Source organism: Phyllobates terribilis, unplaced genomic scaffold (genome assembly GCF_046119375.1).
Source record: "Phyllobates terribilis strain yellow unplaced genomic scaffold, ASM4611937v1 Scaffold_8__6_contigs__length_399053987, whole genome shotgun sequence".
Classification (NCBI taxonomy): Eukaryota; Metazoa; Chordata; class Amphibia; order Anura; family Dendrobatidae; genus Phyllobates; species Phyllobates terribilis.
Genome location: NW_027362768.1, coordinates 337,022,825 through 337,044,580, shown reverse-complemented (window position 1 = coordinate 337,044,580; position 21,756 = coordinate 337,022,825).

Genomic DNA, 21,756 nt, shown 5'->3' with positions numbered 1-21,756 from the left:
AATGTGAACTGAGGTCTAAGATGGTACACATGCAAGAAATAAGAGCATGTTCACACTAGCAAAAAGATGCAAAACCTACAAAAGACAAAAAATATCTCATACCCTACCATCATTATATATAAATGTAAAGCAAAGTTGCATATGAAATATAGGGTACTTAGTGAACTATTTTTGATCAAAAAAAGTATACAAGCCATCCCACCAGCGAAAAGGTGACCCTAAATTGGGACAGTCCTACACTGTCTATATTAAAAACCTTACTGTATATCAAAGTTGAAGTAATGCATATAAAAGGGTAGACAAATAGAACCGGGTCCCAATATCAGACCACCCAAGCCCGTGGTAAGCTACATATATACTAACCAGCTCAACAAGGGGGATGCCACACCCCTAATTTGCACAGAATGCAAACAAGACAGAAAACCAAGCAATGTGAACTGAGGTCTAAGATGGTACACATGCAAGAAATAGGAGCATGTTCACACTAGCAAAAAGATGCAAAACCTACAAAAGACAAAAAATATCTCATACCCTACCATCATTATATATAAATGTAAAGCAAAGTTGCATATGAAATATAGGGTACTTAGTGAACTATTTTTGATCAAAAAAAGTATACAAGCCGTCCCACCAGCGACAAGGTGACCCTAAATTGGGACGGTCCTACACTGTCTATATTAAAAACCTTACTGTATATCAAAGTTGAAGTAATGCATATAAAAGGGTAGACAAATAGAACCGGGTCCCAATATCTGACCACCCAAGCCCGTGGTAAGCTACATATATACTAACCAGCTCAACAAGGGGGATGCCACACCCCTAATTTGCACAGAATGCAAACAAGACAAAAAACCAAGCAATGTGAACTGAGGTCTAAGATGGTACACATGCAAGAAATAGGAGCATGTTCACACTAGCAAAAAGATGCAAAAACCTACAAAAGACAAAAAATATCTCATACCCTACCATCATTATATATAAATGTAAAGCAAAGTTGCATATGAAATATAGGGTACTTAGTGCACTATTTTTGATCAAAAAAAGTATACAAGCCGTCCGACCAGCGAGAAGGTGACCCTAAATTGGGACGGTCCTACGCTGTCAATATTAAAAACCTTACTGTAAATCAAAATTGAAGTAATGCAAATAAAAGGGTAGACAAATAGAACCGGGTCCCAATATCAGACCACCCAAGCCCGTGGTAAGCTACATATATACTAACCAGCTCAACAAGGGGGATGCCACACCCTAATTTGCACAGAATGCAAACAAGACAAAAAACCAAGCAATGTGAACTGTGGTCTAAGATGGTACACATGCAAGAAATAGGAGCATGTTCACACTAGCAAAAAGATGCAAAACCTACAAATGACAAAAAATATCTCATACCCTACCATCATTATATATAAATGTAAAGCAAAGTTGCATATGAAATATAGGGTACTTAGTGAACTATTTTTGATCAAAAAAGTATACAAGCCGTCCCACCAGCGAAAAGGTGACCCTAAATTGGGACGTTCCTACACTGTCTATATTAAAAACCTTACTGTATATCAAAGTTGAAGTAATGCATATAAAAGGGTAGACAAATAGAACCGGGTCCCAATATCAGACCACCCAAGCCCGTGGTAAGCTACATATATACTAACCAGCACAACAAGGGGGATGCCACACCCCTAATTTGCACAGAATGCAAACAAGACAGAAAACCAAGCAATGTGAACTGAGGTCTAAGATGGTACACATGCAAGAAATAGGAGCATGTTCACACTAGCAAAAAGATGCAAAACCTACAAAAGACAAAAAATATCTCATACCCTACCATCATTATATATAAATGTAAAGCAAAGTTGCATATGAAATATAGGGTACTTAGTGAACTATTTTTGATCAAAAAAAGTATACAAGCCGTCCCACCAGCGACAAGGTGACCCTAAATTGGAACGGTCCTACACTGTCTATATTAAAAACCTTACTGTATATCAAAGTTGAAGTAATGCATATAAAAGGGTAGACAAATAGAACCGGGTCCCAATATCAGACAACCCAAGCCCGTGGTAAGCTACATATATACTAACCAGCTTAACAAGGGGGATGCCACACTCCTAATTTGCACAGAATGCAAACAAGACAAAAAACCAAGCAATGTGAACTGAGGTCTAAGATGGTACACATGCAAGAAATAGGAGTATGTTCACACTAGCAAAAAGATGCAAAACCTACAAAAGACAAAAAATATCTCATACCCTACCATCATTATATATAAATGTAAAGCAAAGTTGCATATGAAATATAGGGTACTTAGTGAACTATTTTTGATCAAAAAAAGTATACAAGCCGTCCCACCAGCGACAAGGTGACCCTAAGTTGGGACGGTCCTACACTGTCTATATTAAAAAGCTTACTGTATATCAAAGTTGAAGTAATGCATATAAAAGGGTAGACAAATAGAACCGGGTCCCAATATCTGACCACCCAAGCCCGTGGTAAGCTACATATATACTAACCAGCTCAACAAGGGGGATGCCACACCCCTAATTTGCACAGAATGCAAACAAGACAAAAAACCAAGCAATGTGAACTGAGGTCTAAGATGGTACACATGCAAGAAATAGGAGCATGTTCACACTAGCAAAAAGATGCAAAACCTACAAAAGACAAAAAATATCTCATACCCTACCATCATTATATATAAATGTAAAGCAAAGTTGCATATGAAATATAGGGTACTTAGTGAACTATTTTTGATCAAAAAAAGTATACAAGCCATCCCACCAGCGACAAGGTGACCCTAAATTGGGACGGTCCTACACTGTCAATATTAAAAACCTTACTGTATATCAAAATTGAAGTAATGCATATAAAAGGGTAGAAAATAGAACCGGGTCCCAATATCAGACCACCCAAGCCCGTGGTAAGCTACATATATACTAACCAGCTCAACAAGGGGGATGCCACACCCCTAATTTGCACAGAATGCAAACAAGACAAAAAACCAAGCAATGTGAACTGAGGTCTAAGATGGTACACATGCAAGAAATAGGAGCATGTTCACACTAGCAAAAAGATGCAAAACCTACAAAAGACAAAAAATATCTCATACCCTACCATCATTATATATAAATGTAAAGCAAAGTTGCATATGAAATATAGCGTACTTAGTGAACTATTTTTGATCAAAAAAAGTATACAAGCCGTCCCACCAGCGAAAAGGTGACCCTAAATTGGGACAGTCCTACACTGTCTATATTAAAAACCTTACTGTATATCAAAGTTGAAGTAATGCATATAAAAGGGTAGACAAATAGAACCGGGTCCCAATATCAGACCACCCAAGCCCGTGGTAAGCTACATATATACTAACCAGCTCAACAAGGGGGATGCCACACCCCTAATTTGCACAGAATGCAAACAAGACAGAAAACCAAGCAATGTGAACTGAGGTCTAAGATGGTACACATGCAAGAAATAGGAGCATGTTCACACTAGCAAAAAGATGCAAAACCTACAAAAGACAAAAAATATCTCATACCCTACCATCATTATATATAAATGTAAAGCAAAGTTGCATATGAAATATAGGGTACTTAGTGAACTATTTTTGATCAAAAAAAGTATACAAGCCGTCCCACCAGCGACAAGGTGACCCTAAATTGGGACGGTCCTACACTGTCTATATTAAAAACCTTACTGTAAATCAAAGTTGAAGTAATGCATATAAAAGGGTAGACAAATAGAACCGGGTCCCAATATCAGACCACCCAAGCCCGTGGTAAGCTACATATATACTAACCAGCTCAACAAGGGGGATGCCACACCCCTAATTTGCACAGAATGCAAACAAGACAGAAAACCAAGCAATGTGAACTGAGGTCTAAGATGGTACACATGCAAGAAATAGGAGCATGTTCACACTAGCAAAAAGATGCAAAACCTACAAATGACAAAAAATATCTCATACCCTACCATCATTATATATAAATGTAAAGCAAAGTTGCATATGAAATATAGGGTACTTAGTGAACTATTTTTGATCAAAAAAAGTATACAAGCCGTCCCACCAGCGAGAAGGTGACCCTAAATTGGGACGGTCCTACACTGTCAATATTAAAAACCTTACTGTAAATCAAAATTGAAGTAATGCATATAAAAGGGTAGACAAATAGAACCGGGTCCCAATATCAGACCACCCAAGCCCGTGGTAAGCTACATATATACTAACCAGCTCAACAAGGGGGATGCCACACCCCTAATTTGCACAGAATGCAAACAAGACAAAAAACCAAGCAATGTGAACTGAGGTCTAAGATGGTACACATGCAAGAAATAGGAGCATGTTCACACTAGCAAAAAGATGCAAAACCTACAAATGACAAAAAATATCTCATACCCTACCATCATTATATATAAATGTAAAGCAAAGTTGCATATGAAATATAGGGTACTTAGTGAACTATTTTTGATCAAAAAAAGTATACAAGCCGTCCCACCAGCGACAAGGTGACCCTAAATTGGGACGGTCCTACACTGTCTATATTAAAAACCTTACTGTAAATCAAAGTTGAAGTAATGCATATAAAAGGGTAGACAAATAGAACCGGGTCCCAATATCAGACCACCCAAGCCCGTGGTAAGCTACATATATACTAACCAGCTCAACAAGGGGGATGCCACACCCCTAATTTGCACAGAATGCAAACAAGACAGAAAACCAAGCAATGTGAACTGAGGTCTAAGATGGTACACATGCAAGAAATAGGAGCTTGTTCACACTAGCAAAAAGATGCAAAACCTACAAAAGACAAAAAATATCTCATACCCTACCATCATTATATATAAATGTAAAGCAAAGTTGCATATGAAATATAGGGTACTTAGTGAACTATTTTTGATCAAAAAAAGTATACAAGCCGTCCCACCAGCGACAAGGTGACCCTAAATTGGAACGGTCCTACACTGTCTATATTAAAAACCTTACTGTATATCAAAGTTGAAGTAATGCATATAAAAGGGTAGACAAATAGAACCGGGTCCCAATATCTGACCACCCAAGCCCGTGGTAAGCTACATATATACTAACCAGCTCAACAAGGGGGATGCCACACCCCTAATTTGCACAGAATGCAAACAAGACAAAAAACCAAGCAATGTGAACTGAGGTCTAAGATGGTACACATGCAAGAAATAGGAGCATGTTTACACTAGCAAAAAGATGCAAAACCTACAAAAGGCAAAAAATATCTCATACCCTACCATCATTATATATAAATGTAAAGCAAAGTTGCATATGAAATATAGGGTACTTAGTGCACTATTTTTGATCAAAAAAAGTCTACAAGCCGTCCCACCAGCGACAAGGTGACCCTAAATTGGGACGGTCCTACACTGTCAATATTAAAAACCTTACTGTATATCAAAATTGAAGTAATGCATATAAAAGGGTAGACAAATAGAACCGGGTCCCAATATCAGACCACCCAAGCCCGTGGTAAGCTACATATATACTAACCAGCTCAACAAGGGGGATGCCACACCCCTAATTTGCACAGAATGCAAACAGGACAGAAAACCAAGCAATGTGAACTGAGGTCTAAGATGTTACACATGCAAGAAATAGGAGCATGTTCACACTAGCAAAAAGATGCAAAACCTACAAAAGACAAAAAATATCTCATACCCTACCATCATTATATATAAATGTAAAGCAAAGTTGCATATGAAATATAGGGTACTTAGTGAACTATTTTTGATCAAAAAAAGTATACAAGCCGTCCCACCAGCGACAAGGTGACCCTAAATTGGAACGGTCCTACACTGTCTATATTAAAAACCTTACTGTATATCAAAGTTGAAGTAATGCATATAAAAGGGTAGACAAATAGAACCGGGTCCCAATATCTGACCACCCAAGCCCGTGGTAAGCTACATATATACTAACCAGCTCAACAAGGGGGATGCCACACCCCTAATTTGCACAGAATGCAAACAAGACAAAAAACCAAGCAATGTGAACTGAGGTCTAAGATGGTACACATGCAAGAAATAGGAGCATGTTCACACTAGCAAAAAGATGCAAAACCTACAAAAGGCAAAAAATATCTCATACCCTACCATCATTATATATAAATGTAAAGCAAAGTTGCATATGAAATATAGGGTACTTAGTGAACTATTTTTGATCAAAAAAAGTATACAAGCCGTCCCACCAGCGAAAAGGTGACCCTAAATTGGGACGTTCCTACACTGTCTATATTAAAAACCTTACTGTATATCAAAGTTGAAGTAATGCATATAAAAGGGTAGACAAATAGAACCGGGTCCCAATATCAGACCACCCAAGCCCGTGGTAAGCTACATATATACTAACCAGCTCAACAAGGGGGATGCCACACCCCTAATTTGCACAGAATGCAAACAAGACAGAAAACCAAGCAATGTGAACTGAGGTCTAAGATGGTACACATGCAAGAAATAGGAGCTTGTTCACACTAGCAAAAAGATGCAAAACCTACAAAAGACAAAAAATATCTCATACCCTACCATCATTATATATAAATGTAAAGCAAAGTTGCATATGAAATATAGGGTACTTAGTGAACTATTTTTGATCAAAAAAAGTATACAAGCCGTCCCACCAGCGACAAGGTGACCCTAAATTGGAACGGTCCTACACTGTCTATATTAAAAACCTTACTGTATATCAAAGTTGAAGTAATGCATATAAAAGGGTAGACAAATAGAACCGGGTCCCAATATCTGACCACCCAAGCCCGTGGTAAGCTACATATATACTAACCAGCTCAACAAGGGGGATGCCACACCCCTAATTTGCACAGAATGCAAACAAGACAAAAAACCAAGCAATGTGAACTGAGGTCTAAGATGGTACACATGCAAGAAATAGGAGCATGTTTACACTAGCAAAAAGATGCAAAACCTACAAAAGGCAAAAAATATCTCATACCCTACCATCATTATATATAAATGTAAAGCAAAGTTGCATATGAAATATAGGGTACTTAGTGCACTATTTTTGATCAAAAAAAGTCTACAAGCCGTCCCACCAGCGACAAGGTGACCCTAAATTGGGACGGTCCTACACTGTCAATATTAAAAACCTTACTGTATATCAAAATTGAAGTAATGCATATAAAAGGGTAGACAAATAGAACCGGGTCCCAATATCAGACCACCCAAGCCCGTGGTAAGCTACATATATACTAACCAGCTCAACAAGGGGGATGCCACACCCCTAATTTGCACAGAATGCAAACAGGACAGAAAACCAAGCAATGTGAACTGAGGTCTAAGATGGTACACATGCAAGAAATAGGAGCATGTTCACACTAGCAAAAAGATGCAAAACCTACAAAAGACAAAAAATATCTCATACCCTACCATCATTATATATAAATGTAAAGCAAAGTTGCATATGAAATATAGGGTACTTAGTGAACTATTTTTGATCAAAAAAAGTATACAAGCCGTCCCACCAGCGACAAGGTGACCCTAAATTGGAACGGTCCTACACTGTCTATATTAAAAACCTTACTGTATATCAAAGTTGAAGTAATGCATATAAAAGGGTAGACAAATAGAACCGGGTCCCAATATCTGACCACCCAAGCCCGTGGTAAGCTACATATATACTAACCAGCTCAACAAGGGGGATGCCACACCCCTAATTTGCACAGAATGCAAACAAGACAAAAAACCAAGCAATGTGAACTGAGGTCTAAGATGGTACACATGCAAGAAATAGGAGCATGTTCACACTAGCAAAAAGATGGAAAACCTACAAAAGGCAAAAAATATCTCATACCCTACCATCATTATATATAAATGTAAAGCAAAGTTGCATATGAAATATAGGGTACTTAGTGAACTATTTTTGATCAAAAAAAGTCTACAAGCCGTCCCACCAGCGACAAGGTGACCCTAAATTGGGACGGTCCTACACTGTCAATATTAAAAACCTTACTGTATATCAAAATTGAAGTAATGCATATAAAAGGGTAGACAAATAGAACCGTGTCCCAATATCAGACCACCCAAGCCCGTGGTAAGCTACATATATACTAACCAGCTCAACAAGGGGGATGCCACACCCCTAATTTGCACAGAATGCAAAGAAGACAAAAAACCAAGCAATGTGAACTGAGGTCTAAGATGGTACACATGCAAGAAATAGGAGCATGTTCACACTAGCAAAAAGATGCAAAACCTACAAATGACATAAAATATCTCATACCCTACCATCATTATATATAAATGTAAAGCAAAGTTGCATATGAAATATAGGGTACTTAGTGAACTATTTTTGATCAAAAAAAGTATACAAGCCGTCCCACCAGCGAAAAGGTGACCCTAAATTGGGACGTTCCTACACTGTCTATATTAAAAACCTTACTGTATATCAAAGTTGAAGTAATGCATATAAAAGGGTAGACAAATAGAACCGGGTCCCAATATCAGACCACCCAAGCCCGTGGTAAGCTACATATATACTAACCAGCTCAACAAGGGGGATGCCACACCCCTAATTTGCACAGAATGCAAACAAGACAGAAAACCAAGCAATGTGAACTGAGGTCTAAGATGGTACACATGCAAGAAATAGGAGCATGTTCACACTAGCAAAAAGATGCAAAACCTACAAAAGACAAAAAATATCTCATACCCTACCATCATTATATATAAATGTAAAGCAAAGTTGCATATGAAATATAGGGTACTTAGTGAACTATTTTTGATCAAAAAAAGTATACAAGCCGTCCCACCAGCGACAAGGTGACCCTAAATTGGAACGGTCCTACACTGTCTATATTAAAAACCTTACTGTATATCAAAGTTGAAGTAATGCATATAAAAGGGTAGACAAATAGAACCGGGTCCCAATATCAGACAACCCAAGCCCGTGGTAAGCTACATATATACTAACCAGCTTAACAAGGGGGATGCCACACTCCTAATTTGCACAGAATGCAAACAAGACAAAAAACCAAGCAATGTGAACTGAGGTCTAAGATGGTACACATGCAAGAAATAGGAGCATGTTCACACTAGCAAAAAGATGCAAAACCTACAAAAGACAAAAAATATCTCATACCCTACCATCATTATATATAAATGTAAAGCAAAGTTTCCTATGAAATATAGGGTACTTAGTGAACTATTTTTGATCAAAAAAAGTATACAAGCCGTCCCACCAGCGACAAGGTGACCCTAAATTGGGACGGTCCTACACTGTCTATATTAAAAACCTTACTGTATATCAAAGTTGAAGTAATGCATATAAAAGGGTAGACAAATAGAACCAGGTCCCAATATCTGACCACCCAAGCCCGTGGTAAGCTACATATATACTAACCAGCTCAACAAGGGGGATGCCACACCCCTAATTTGCACAGAATGCAAACAAGACAAAAAACCAAGCAATGTGAACTGAGGTCTAAGATGGTACACATGCAAGAAATAGGAGCATGTTCACACTAGCAAAAAGATGCAAAACCTACAAAAGACAAAAAATATCTCATACCCTACCATCATTATATATAAATGTAAAGCAAAGTTGCATATGAAATATAGGGTACTTAGTGAACTATTTTTGATCAAAAAAAGTATACAAGCCGTCCCACCAGCGACAAGGTGACCCTAAATTGGGACGGTCCTACACTGTCAATATTAAAAACCTTACTGTATATCAAAATTGAAGTAATGCATATAAAAGGGTAGACAAATAGAACCGGGTCCCAATATCAGACCACCCAAGCCCGTGGTAAGCTACATATATACTAACCAGCTCAACAAGGGGGATGCCACACCCCTAATTTGCACAGAATGCAAACAAGACAAAAAACCAAGCAATGTGAACTGAGGTCTAAGATGGTACACATGCAAGAAATAGGAGCATGTTCACACTAGCAAAATGATGGAAAACCTACAAATGACAAAAAATATCTCATACCCTACCATCATTATATATAAATGTAAAGCAAAGTTGCATATGAAATATAGGGTACTTAGTGAACTATTTTTGATCAAAAAAAGTATACAAGCCGTCCCACCAGCGACAAGGTGACCCTAAATTGGGACGGTCCTACACTGTCAATATTAAAAACCTTACTGTATATCAAAATTGAAGTAATGCATATAAAAGGGTAGACAAATAGAACCGGGTCCCAATATCAGACCACCCAAGCCCGTGGTAAGCTACATATATACTAACCAGCTCAACAAGGGGGATGCCACACCCCTAATTTGCACAGAATGCAAACAAGACAAAAAACCAAGCAATGTGAACTGAGGTCTAAGATGGTACACATGCAAGAAATAGGAGCATGTTCACACTAGCAAAAAGATGCAAAACCTACAAAAGACAAAAAATATCTCATACCCTACCATCATTATATATAAATGTAAAGCAAAGTTGCATATGAAATATAGGGTACTTAGTGAACTATTTTTGATCAAAAAAAGTATACAAGCCGTCCCACCAGCGACAAGGTGACCCTAAATTGGAACGGTCCTACACTGTCTATATTAAAAACCTTACTGTATATCAAAGTTGAAGTAATGCATATAAAAGGGTAGACAAATAGAACCGGGTCCCAATATCAGACCACCCAAGCCCGTGGTAAGCTACATATATACTAACCAGCTCAACAAGGGGGATGCCACACCCCTAATTTGCACAGAATGCAAACAAGACAGAAAACCAAGCAATGTGAACTGAGGTCTAAGATGGTACACATGCAAGAAATAGGAGCATGTTCACACTAGCAAAAAGATGCAAAACCTACAAAAGACAAAAAATATCTCATACCCTACCATCATTATATATAAATGTAAAGCAAAGTTGCATATGAAATATAGGGTACTTAGTGAACTATTTTTGATCAAAAAAAGTATACAAGCCGTCCCACCAGCGACAAGGTGACCCTAAATTGGGACGGTCCTACACTGTCTATATTAAAAACCTTACTGTATATCAAAGTTGAAGTAATGCATATAAAAGGGTAGACAAATAGAACCGGGTCCCAATATCAGACAACCCAAGCCCGTGGTAAGCTACATATATACTAACCAGCTTAACAAGGGGGATGCCACACTCCTAATTTGCACAGAATGCAAACAAGACAAAAAACCAAGCAATGTGAACTGAGGTCTAAGATGGTACACATGCAAGAAATAGGAGCATGTTCACACTAGCAAAAAGATGCAAAACCTACAAAAGACAAAAAATATCTCATACCCTACCATCATTATATATAAATGTAAAGCAAAGTTGCATATGAAATATAGGGTACTTAGTGAACTATTTTTGATCAAAAAAAGTATACAAGCCGTCCCACCAGCGACAAGGTGACCCTAAATTGGGACGGTCCTACACTGTCTATATTAAAAACCTTACTGTATATCAAAGTTGAAGTAATGCATATAAAAGGGTAGACAAATAGAACCGGGTCCCAATATCTGACCACCCAAGCCCGTGGTAAGCTACATATATACTAACCAGCTCAACAAGGGGGATGCCACACCCCTAATTTGCACAGAATGCAAACAAGACAAAAAACCAAGCAATGTGAACTGAGGTCTAAGATGGTACACATGCAAGAAATAGGAGCATGTTCACACTAGCAAAAAGATGCAAAACCTACAAAAGACAAAAAATATCTCATACCCTACCATCATTATATATAAATGTAAAGCAAAGTTGCATATGAAATATAGGGTACTTAGTGAACTATTTTTGATCAAAAAAAGTATACAAGCCGTCCCACCAGCGACAAGGTGACCCTAAATTGGGACGGTCCTACACTGTCAATATTAAAAACCTTACTGTATATCAAAATTGAAGTAATGCATATAAAAGGGTAGACAAATAGAACCGGGTCCCAATATCAGACCACCCAAGCCCGTGGTAAGCTACATATATACTAACCAGCTCAACAAGGGGGATGCCACACCCCTAATTTGCACAGAATGCAAACAAGACAAAAAACCAAGCAATGTGAACTGAGGTCTAAGATGGTACACATGCAAGAAATAGGAGCATGTTCACACTAGCAAAAAGATGGAAAACCTACAAATGACAAAAAATATCTCATACCCTACCATCATTATATATAAATGTAAAGCAAAGTTGCATATGAAATATAGGGTACTTAGTGAACTATTTTTGATCAAAAAAAGTATACAAGCCGTCCCACCAGCGACAAGGTGACCCTAAATTGGGACGGTCCTACACTGTCAATATTAAAAACCTTACTGTATATCAAAATTGAAGTAATGCATATAAAAGGGTAGACAAATAGAACCGGGTCCCAATATCAGACCACCCAAGCCCGTGGTAAGCTACATATATACTAACCAGCTCAACAAGGGGGATGCCACACCCCTAATTTGCACAGAATGCAAACAAGACAAAAAACCAAGCAATGTGAACTGAGGTCTAAGATGGTACACATGCAAGAAATAGGAGCATGTTCACACTAGCAAAAAGATGCAAAACCTACAAAAGACAAAAAATATCTCATACCCTACCATCATTATATATAAATGTAAAGCAAAGTTGCATATGAAATATAGGGTACTTAGTGAACTATTTTTGATCAAAAAAAGTATACAAGCCGTCCCACCAGCGACAAGGTGACCCTAAATTGGAACGGTCCTACACTGTCTATATTAAAAACCTTACTGTATATCAAAGTTGAAGTAATGCATATAAAAGGGTTGACAAATAGAACCGGGTCCCAATATCTCACCACCCAAGCCCGTGGTAAGCTACATATATACTAACCAGCTCAACAAGGGGGATGCCACACCCCTAATTTGCACAGAATGCAAACAAGACAAAAAACCAAGCAATGTGAACTGAGGTCTAAGATGGTACACATGCAAGAAATAGGAGCATGTTCACACTAGCAAAAAGATGCAAAACCTACAAAAGACAAAAAATATCTCATACCCTACCATCATTATATATAAATGTAAAGCAAAGTTGCATATGAAATATAGGGTACTTAGTGAACTATTTTTGATCAAAAAAAGTATACAATCCGTCCCACCAGCGAGAAGGTGACCCTAAATTGGGACGGTCCTACACTGTCTATATTAAAAACCTTACTGTATATCAAAGTTGAAGTAATGCATATAAAAGGGTAGACAAATAGAACCGGGTACCAATATCAGACCACCCATGCCCGTGGTAAGCTACATACAGTTATATGAAAAAGTTTGGGCACCACTATTAATCTTAAGCTTAATGTTTTCTAAAAAATTGTGTTTTTGCAACAGCTATTTCAGTTTGATATATGTAATAACTGTTGGACACAGTAATGTTTCTGCCTTGAAATGAGGTTTATTGTACTAACAGAAAATGTGCAATCTGCATTGAAACAAAATTTGACAGGTGCATAAGTATGGGCACCCTTATCATTTTCTTGTTTTAAATACTCCTACCTACTTTTTACTGACTTACTAAAGCCCTTTTTTTGGTTTTGTAACCTCATTGAGCTTTGAACTTCATAGCCAGGTGTATGCAATCATGAGAAAAGCTACTTAAAGTGCCCACTTGCAAGTTGTTCTCCTGTTTGAATCTCCCCTGAAGAGTGGCCTCATGGGCTCCTCAAAACAACTGTCAAATGATCTGAAAACAAAGATTATTCAACATAGTTGTTCAGGGGAAGGATACAAAAAGCTGTCTCAGAGATTTAACCTGTCAGTTTCCACTGTGAGGAACATAGTAAGGAAATGGAAGAACACAGGGACAGTTCTTGTTAAGGCCAGAAGTGGCAGGCCAAGAAAAACATCAGAAAGGCAGAGAAGAAGAATGGTGAGATCAGTCAAGGACAATCCTCAGACCACCTCCAGAGAGCTGCAGCATCAACTTGCTGCAGATGGTGTCACTGTGCATCGGTCAACTATACAACGCACTTTGCACAAGGAGAAGCTGTATGGGAGAGTGATGCGAAAGAAGCCGTTTCTGCAAGCACGCCACAAACAGAGTCGGCTGAGGTATGCAAAAGCACATTTGGAGAAGCCAATTTCTTTTTGGAAGAAGGTCCTGTGGACTGATGAAACCAAGATTAAGTTGTTTGGTCATACAAAAAGGCGTTATGCATGGCGGTAAAAAAACACAGCATTCCAAGAAAAACACTTGCTACCCACAGTAAAATTTGGTGGAGGTTCCATCATGCTTTGGGGCTGTGTGGCCAATGCTGGCACCGGGAATCTTGTTAAAGTTGAGGGACGCATGGATTCCACTCAATATCAGCAGATTCTTGACAATAATGTTCAAGAATCAGTGACAAAGTTGAAGTTACGCAGGGGATGGATCTTTCAGCAAGACAATGATCCAAAACACCGCTCCAAATCTACTCAGGCATTCATGCAGAGTAACAATCACAATGTTCGGGAATGACCATCCCAGTCCCCAGACCTGAATATCATTGAACATCTGTGGGATCATTTGAAGAGGGCTGTCCATGCTCGGCGGCAATCAAACTTAACTGAACTGGAATTGTTTTGTAAAGAGGAATGGTCAAAAATACCTTCATCCAGGATCCAGGAAACCATTAAAAGCTACAGGAAGCGACTAGAGGCTGTTATTTTTGCAAAAGGAGGATCTACTAAATATTAATGTCACTTTTCTGGTGAGGTGCCCATACTTATGCACCTGGCAAATTTTGTTTGAATGCAGATTGCACATTTTCTGTTAGTACAATAAACCTCATTTCAAGGCAGAAACATTACTGTGTCCAACAGTTATTACATATATCAAACTGAAATAGCTGTTGCAAAATCACCAATTTTTATAAAACATTAAGATTAAGATTAATAGGGGTGCCCATACTTTTTCATATAACTGTATATACTAACCAGCTCAACAAGGGGGATGCCACACCCCTAATTTGCACAGAATGCAAACAAGACAAAAACCAAGCAATGGTGACTGTGGAGGCCAGGTCATTTGGCGTAGCACCCCATCACTCTCCTTCTTGGTCAAAGCCTGGAGGTGTGTTTGGGGTCATTGTCCTGTTGAAAAATAAATGATGGTCCAACTAAATGCAAACCGGATGGAACAGCATGCCACTGCAAGATGCTGTGGTATCCATGCTGGTTCAGTATGCCTTCAATTTTGAATAAATCCCCAACAGTGTCACCAGCAAAGCACCCCCACACCATCACACCTCCTCCTCCATGCTTCATGGTGGGAACCAGGCATGTAGAGTCCATCCGTTCACCTTTTCTGCGTCGCACAAAGACACGGTGGTTGGAACCAAAGATCTCAAATTTGGACTCATCAGACCAAAGCACAGATTTCCACTGGTCTAATGTCCATTCCTTGTGCTCTTTAGCCCAAACAAGTCTCTTCTGCTTGTTGCCTGTCCTAAGCAGTGGTTTCCAACAACTATTTTACCATGAAGGCCTGCTGCACAAAGTCTCCTCTTAACAGTTGTTGTAGAGGTGTGTCTGCTGCTAGAACTCTGTGTGGCATTGACCTGGTCTCTAATCTGAGCTGCTGTTAACCTGCTATTTCTGAGGCTGGTGACTCGGATAAACTTATCCTCAGAAGCAGAGATGACTCTTGGTCTTCTTTTCCTGGGGCGGTCCTCATGTGAGCCAGTTTCTTTGTAGCGCTTGATGGTTTTTGCAACTGCACTTGGGGACACATTCAAAGTTTGCCCAATTTTTCGGACTGACTGACCTTCATTACTTTACTCGTTTTTCTTTACTTAGCTGCTTTTTTCTTGCCATAATACAAATTCTAACAGTCTATTCAGTAGGACTATCAGCTGTGTATCCACTTGACTTCTGGACAACACAACTGATGGTCCCAACCCCATTCATAAGGCAAGAAATCCCACTTATTAAACCTGACAGGGCACACCTGTGAAGTGAAAACCATTTCCGGTGACTACCTCTTGAAGCTCATCAAGAGAATGCCAAGAGTGTGCAAAGCAGTCATCAAAGCAAAAGGTGGCTACTTTGAAGAACCTAGAATATAAGACATATTTTCAGTTGTTTCACACTTTTTTGTTAAGTATATAATTCCACATGTGTTAATTCATAGTTTTGATGCCTTCAGTGTGAATGTACAATTTTCAAAGTCATGAAAATACAGAAAAATCTTTAAATGAGAAGGTGAGTCCAAACTTTTGGTCTGTACTGTATATCGTATATAATCTCTCTAAAAGAATCCGTGCATATTGTATTAAATACAAACAGTGACAAGAGGAAGGCATAGACACAAAAGCTTTGCCACTCTCAGTTAAATATTGAGTATTATTAGTGTTCACACTGTAGATATGACGCGCCCCTGGGCCTGAGTCGCGCAGCGTTGCGCACGCGGGAGCCTACCCGGAGCCGGATCGGATAGGGGTAGTAGTCTCGTGGCGATGACCCGGTCCGTGCCCAGGGAGTCAGACTAAGTGGCGGTATATTAGCAGTAGATGTAGGACGACTACGCCACCCGTTGAATGCAGCTATGGAGCTGCCGCTGCAGGGCAGACCGCTGAGGCCGGTGGAAGGATGGTGCAGCGTGGATGGTATAACCCCCAACGGGAGGGGTATGGCCTCAGGGCAGCCGACGTGGATGATGGGGGTAGTAGGAACCACTCAGAGACGATGCGGTGTAGTTCAGGGTCTTTACTGGTGACAAAGATAGACCCTCCCGGAGTACTGGCTAGCGGTCGGGGCCTGGTCAGTCCTTGAGCAGATGGGATCCCCCTTGGCCAGGCGGAGTTGTAGGCCTCCCCAACTAATTGTACTCTTCTGGCTTCCTTGCTAGAGGCGGGTAAAGGTAGCCCACGTCCCTGAGTGTACCGTGTGGTGCTCACCCGTATGGCCGGTGACTCGGGGCCTTCTAGTGGCTTCCGCTCCACGACGGCGGTGCTGGTCCCACGCGTGTGACCGTGCCTTCGGGTTTCTTGGCCAGAGGACCTGAAATCCCCTGCCGGGCGGTTTCTGCTGCTGGGTCTGGGTTAATCCCCACAGCCTCGGACTCCGGGTCCGGTGGTAACTCTTCAATCAGGGCGAGCTCTTCAGCTGCCAGCCCCTGATTCCTTTTAGCACTGCTCCCACTGAGCTCCTGATCTTTCTTTCCTATGCTGCTCCTCTTCTTCTCTCTACTCTACTCACTAACCCTGCCTCAGCCCCAGCTTTATATAGGGGAAGTTCTTCCCCTCCCAGGACTGGGCAGGAGGTGTGGCATGCATAGGATTCCTGACCAAGAGACCTCCCACCTGCTCTCAGACATAACATTGCTATTACTGTGGAGACCAGACCCCTGGGGTGCCACATTCCCCCCTAGTGAAAGTTAGTACTCCGGGACTAAACATACTTTTGTAAACATAACAAGGTGCAAACAATAACATTCTAATAGAAACAACACATAAGGTGGTCACGGCGTGTCCGCAACCGGGTGTAACTTTTGAGGAAAACAAGGGTGTCCATTTCACCAACACAGGGAGACGTAACCAGGTAGGGGTCTGTCCTGCCCCGAGTCCTTAACAGTCTTTCAGTCCGTCCTGGGTTACGCTCCAACTATATGCACAAAGGATTCCCGGTAAATCCACCAAAGACTCCTATAAATAACTAGAAACACATAATTATACACAAGCAACAATAAACAGGTAAACATTAATAAAATAGCTTGAACATTTAGATCCTCCACCGTATGGGCAGCTGGCCTCTAGTGACCCTAGTGGACCTACGGAGCTGGTTGATTGGTCCTGAGCTACAGGGTATAGGAGCTGTCAAGGGTAAACTGGGCAGCCGTCTACGGACTCTTTGGTTCACTAGGGGTATGGCAGGCTCACTATAAGCAGAGGGTTGATTTTCCTGGTCTGCTTGTGTGGGGCCTTCTGCCTCCTGGACCGGCTGTTCTTCCAGTTCTACCTGTGTCTCCGTAGGCACTTGGGATGCTGGTTGGAGGAACGTGAGGACGGGTACCACAACAGCACCATTGACTTGAGTCCAAGACCGAGGGAAGTCTCCGAGCACAGTACTAACCATATCTTCCCTTTCCTGTGCGGGTCGAGGGTCCTCTTGTTCCTCTTCAGGGTTCCGTAGCTGTTCGGGACACTTCTTTAGGTGATCCCGGGATACAATGGCTGTGGTTTCCCCTCCGTCTTTACTGATTGTACAGATCTTCGGGTTGTCGTGGCTTGAGGGCAGTACGGTGTACGGGTCCTTCTCCCATTGGTCGTCCAACTTGTGGAGCCGTCTTTTCCTCTTCAAGACCTGCTCTCCGGGCACCAGGGGAACAGCGGGAGCATACTGGTTGTAAGTTTTCTCTTGTCTTTCCCTAGCTTGACAGAGACTACGCTCCACGCTCTCCTGTACTTTTCGGTATTGCTGCTGCCTCTCTGTGTCCCAGTTGGCTTCTGGTGAAGTGTCCTCGGGTGTCAGGACTCCCATCTCCAGATCAACAGGAAGCTTACCAGGTCTTGCCCTCATTAGGTAAGCCGGGGTACAGTTGGTGGAACCTACAGGGATGTGGTTGTATAGGTCCACCAGGTCGGGCAGCTTCTCAGGCCACAGACTGCGTTCCTCCAGGTGCAATGTTTTCAGGAGATCTATCACCACCTGGTTCATTTTCTCACAAAGTCCATTAGTTTGCGGGTGATAGGGTGTTGTTCTTATCTTCCGGCATCCATACAGGGTGCAGAACTCCTGGAAGACCTCCGCTTCAAAGGCAGGCCCCTGGTCCGTCAGCACCTGCTCCGGGTATCGATGCGGACGGCGGAAGTGCTGCTGGAAGGCTCTAGCTGCTGTGTGAGCTGTTAAGTCCTTGACGGGGACGACAACCAAGAACCGGGAGTAGTGATCCACGATGGTTAACGCGTAGACGTAGCCACTTCTGCTTGGGGTCAGTTTTACATGATCCAAGGCTACCAGTTCCAACGGCTGTCTGGTGATGATGGACCGCAGGGGAGTCTTCTGGCTGGCACGGTCCCTCCTTCTTAAGTTGCATGGGCCACAATCTCTGCACCACCTCTCGATGGTTCCTCTCATGCCTACCCAATGGAACCGCCCGCGCAGCAGAAACTCCAGCTTCTTCCATCCGAAATGCCCAGCTCCGTCGTGGTATGCCTCCATCACCATAGCTGCGTCTCTTCTTGGCACCACTACTTGCCAGATTAGTTCATGCGTCCGGGAGTTAACCATTCTGCGGCACAACTTTCCCTTATAAAGGAACAGTCGACTCTTCTCGGCCCACAGTTGCTTGGCTTCCTCCGGAGCGTCTGGGTCAAGGCGTGCATCTGGCCGAGTCAGCATCTCCTTTACCAGACGGACGGCAGGGTCACTGTCTTGCGTCTCCACCCAGTTGTAATGAGGTAAGGGGTTGAACGTAGCGGTTTGCTTACTTCTTACACGGTGGGAATACTGGATAGTCCCATGACGGTGGAACGCGGGGAGCTCAACTTCTTCCAGTTCCTCTGAATCTTCCCCTACGTCCGGTAGGTTTGGCATCCTGGACAGGGCGTCTGCGTTGGTATTGGAGCGTCCTGCCCGGTATTTGATTGTAAACTCATAGTTGGACAAGCGGGCCATCCATCTCTGCTCTAGGGCACCGAGTCTTGCAGTGTCCAGGTGTGTCAACGGGTTGTTATCCGTGTACACGGTGAACCGGGAAGAAGCGAGGTAGTGCTTAAAGCGTTCGGTGACTGCCCACACCACTGCCAGGAACTCTAGCTTAAATGAGCTGTAATTCTCAGGGTTTCTTTCGGTGGGTCGCAGTTTTCGGCTGGCGTAAGCAATTACCCGTTCTTTCCCCTGCTGGATCTGGGATAGTACGGCTCCTAGCCCAATGTTACTGGCGTCGGTGTAGAGGATAAAGGGCTGGCTATAATCAGGGTACACCAGGATTTCATCCCCCGTGAGGGCCATCTTCAGCTGGCGGAAGGACTCTTCTTCCAACTTCTCCCATCTGAAGGGCGGCTTCTGGTTCTTGGCCTTCCTGGACTGGCCTATCAGGAGGTCCTGCATAGGAGCTGCCTTTTTGGTGAAACCGGGAATGAACCTTCGGTAGTAGCCTACCAACACGAGGAACTGCCTCACTTCCTTTACACTGGAGGGGCTTGGCCATTCCTTAATTGCGGTGATCTTATCAGGGTCGGGAGCCACTCCGTCAGCACTCACCACGTGTCCCAGGTACTGCACCTTTGGCTTCAGGAGGTGACACTTGGAAGGTTTCACCTTTAGGCCGTAACTTGCCAGAGCTTCAAACACTTCCGCCAGGTGCTTCAGGTGGTCCTCGTAGGTCTTGGAGTAGACGATGACATCGTCCAGGTATAACAGGACCGTCTCAAAGTTCCCGTGTCCCAGACAGCACTCCATCAATCGCTGGAAGGTTCCTGGTGCGTTGCAGAGTCCAAACGGCATGCAGGTAAACTCGCTAAGTCCCATCGGGGTGGTGAATGCGGTCTTCTCCCGATCCGCCTCTGCTACAGGAACCTGCCAGTACCCGCTAGTGAGATCCAAGGTGGAGAAGAAGTTAGCAGATTTTAAAGCAGCCAAAGACTCCTCTATTCTTGGTAAGGGGTACGCATCTTTGTGTGTGATACGGTTAATTTTCCGGTAATCTACACACATTCTCATGGTGTTGTCTTTCTTTTTGACCAAGACTAGTGGAGCTGCCCAGGGGCTACAGCTATCCCTGATTACCCCATCCTCCTTCATGTCTCTAAGCATCCCCTTGGCGTGTTGGTAGTGTGCAGGGGGTACGGGCCGATACCTCTCTTTTATGGGAGGATGGTCTCCCGTGGGGATGTGGTGTTCTACCCCCTTGACTCGCCCGAAGTCTAACGGGTGTTTACTAAACACTCTCTCGTACTCTTGAACCACCCGGTAGACTCCCTGTTTCTGGTGGGAGGGAGTGGAGTCAGTACCCAAATGTAGTTGCTGACACCAATCCTCCATTATTTTCTCAGAGCCGTTACCTTCCTCCGGATGAGATGGAGGCAAGGGTTCCACAGACTGTATAGAATTTTGGTTGATAGTATATAATTTGGCTAGCGTAGCATACCGGGGCAGGTATACTTCCCTTTTTCCAATATTTATTATGCGAACGGGTACCCTCCCATGGCGTACATCAACTACCCCCCGGGCTGTCAAAATGGTGGGCCTACTGTCTGAGTAGACTGGCTCTACCATGGCCTGGTAATCTCTACCTCTCAGACCAATAGCTGCCCGGCACCAAATCATCATTTCACTTTTCGGGGGTATGGCAATAGGGAAAGGGTCACACATTCTTACGCTACCAATCTCACCGCCGGAGAGTTCCACTTGTTGCCGTCGCATCAGTGCCCGGATCTCTTTCTGGAGCACTTGCTGCTGGCCGAAGCTGGCGTTCTTGGCAACCTGCTGTAAAATGAAAATCACCTCTGCAAGACAATTCTCAATCACATTAGTTCCTAGAGTTATCTTTGGGTGACTCTCACGCTTGTCAATGTCCACAATGATCAGTCCCTGTGCTGCCAGTTCGACTCTACCGATTTTAATGGTCATTTCTTTAAATCCGATCTGCGGCACGGGTTGACCATTGCTGGCAATAATACTCAAGTCGTCGTCAGGGTAGCGGGTTATATCCGAGTCATTCCAGTACTGCTTGAAGAGCACGCACGGGATGGTGGTGACCTGTGACCCGGTGTCCAGTAGGGCACTCATAGGAATGCCATCCAGTACCACAGGCAAGACTGGACGTCCTCCCACATATTTGTCGCGCCAGCTCGATGGGCCTGGTGA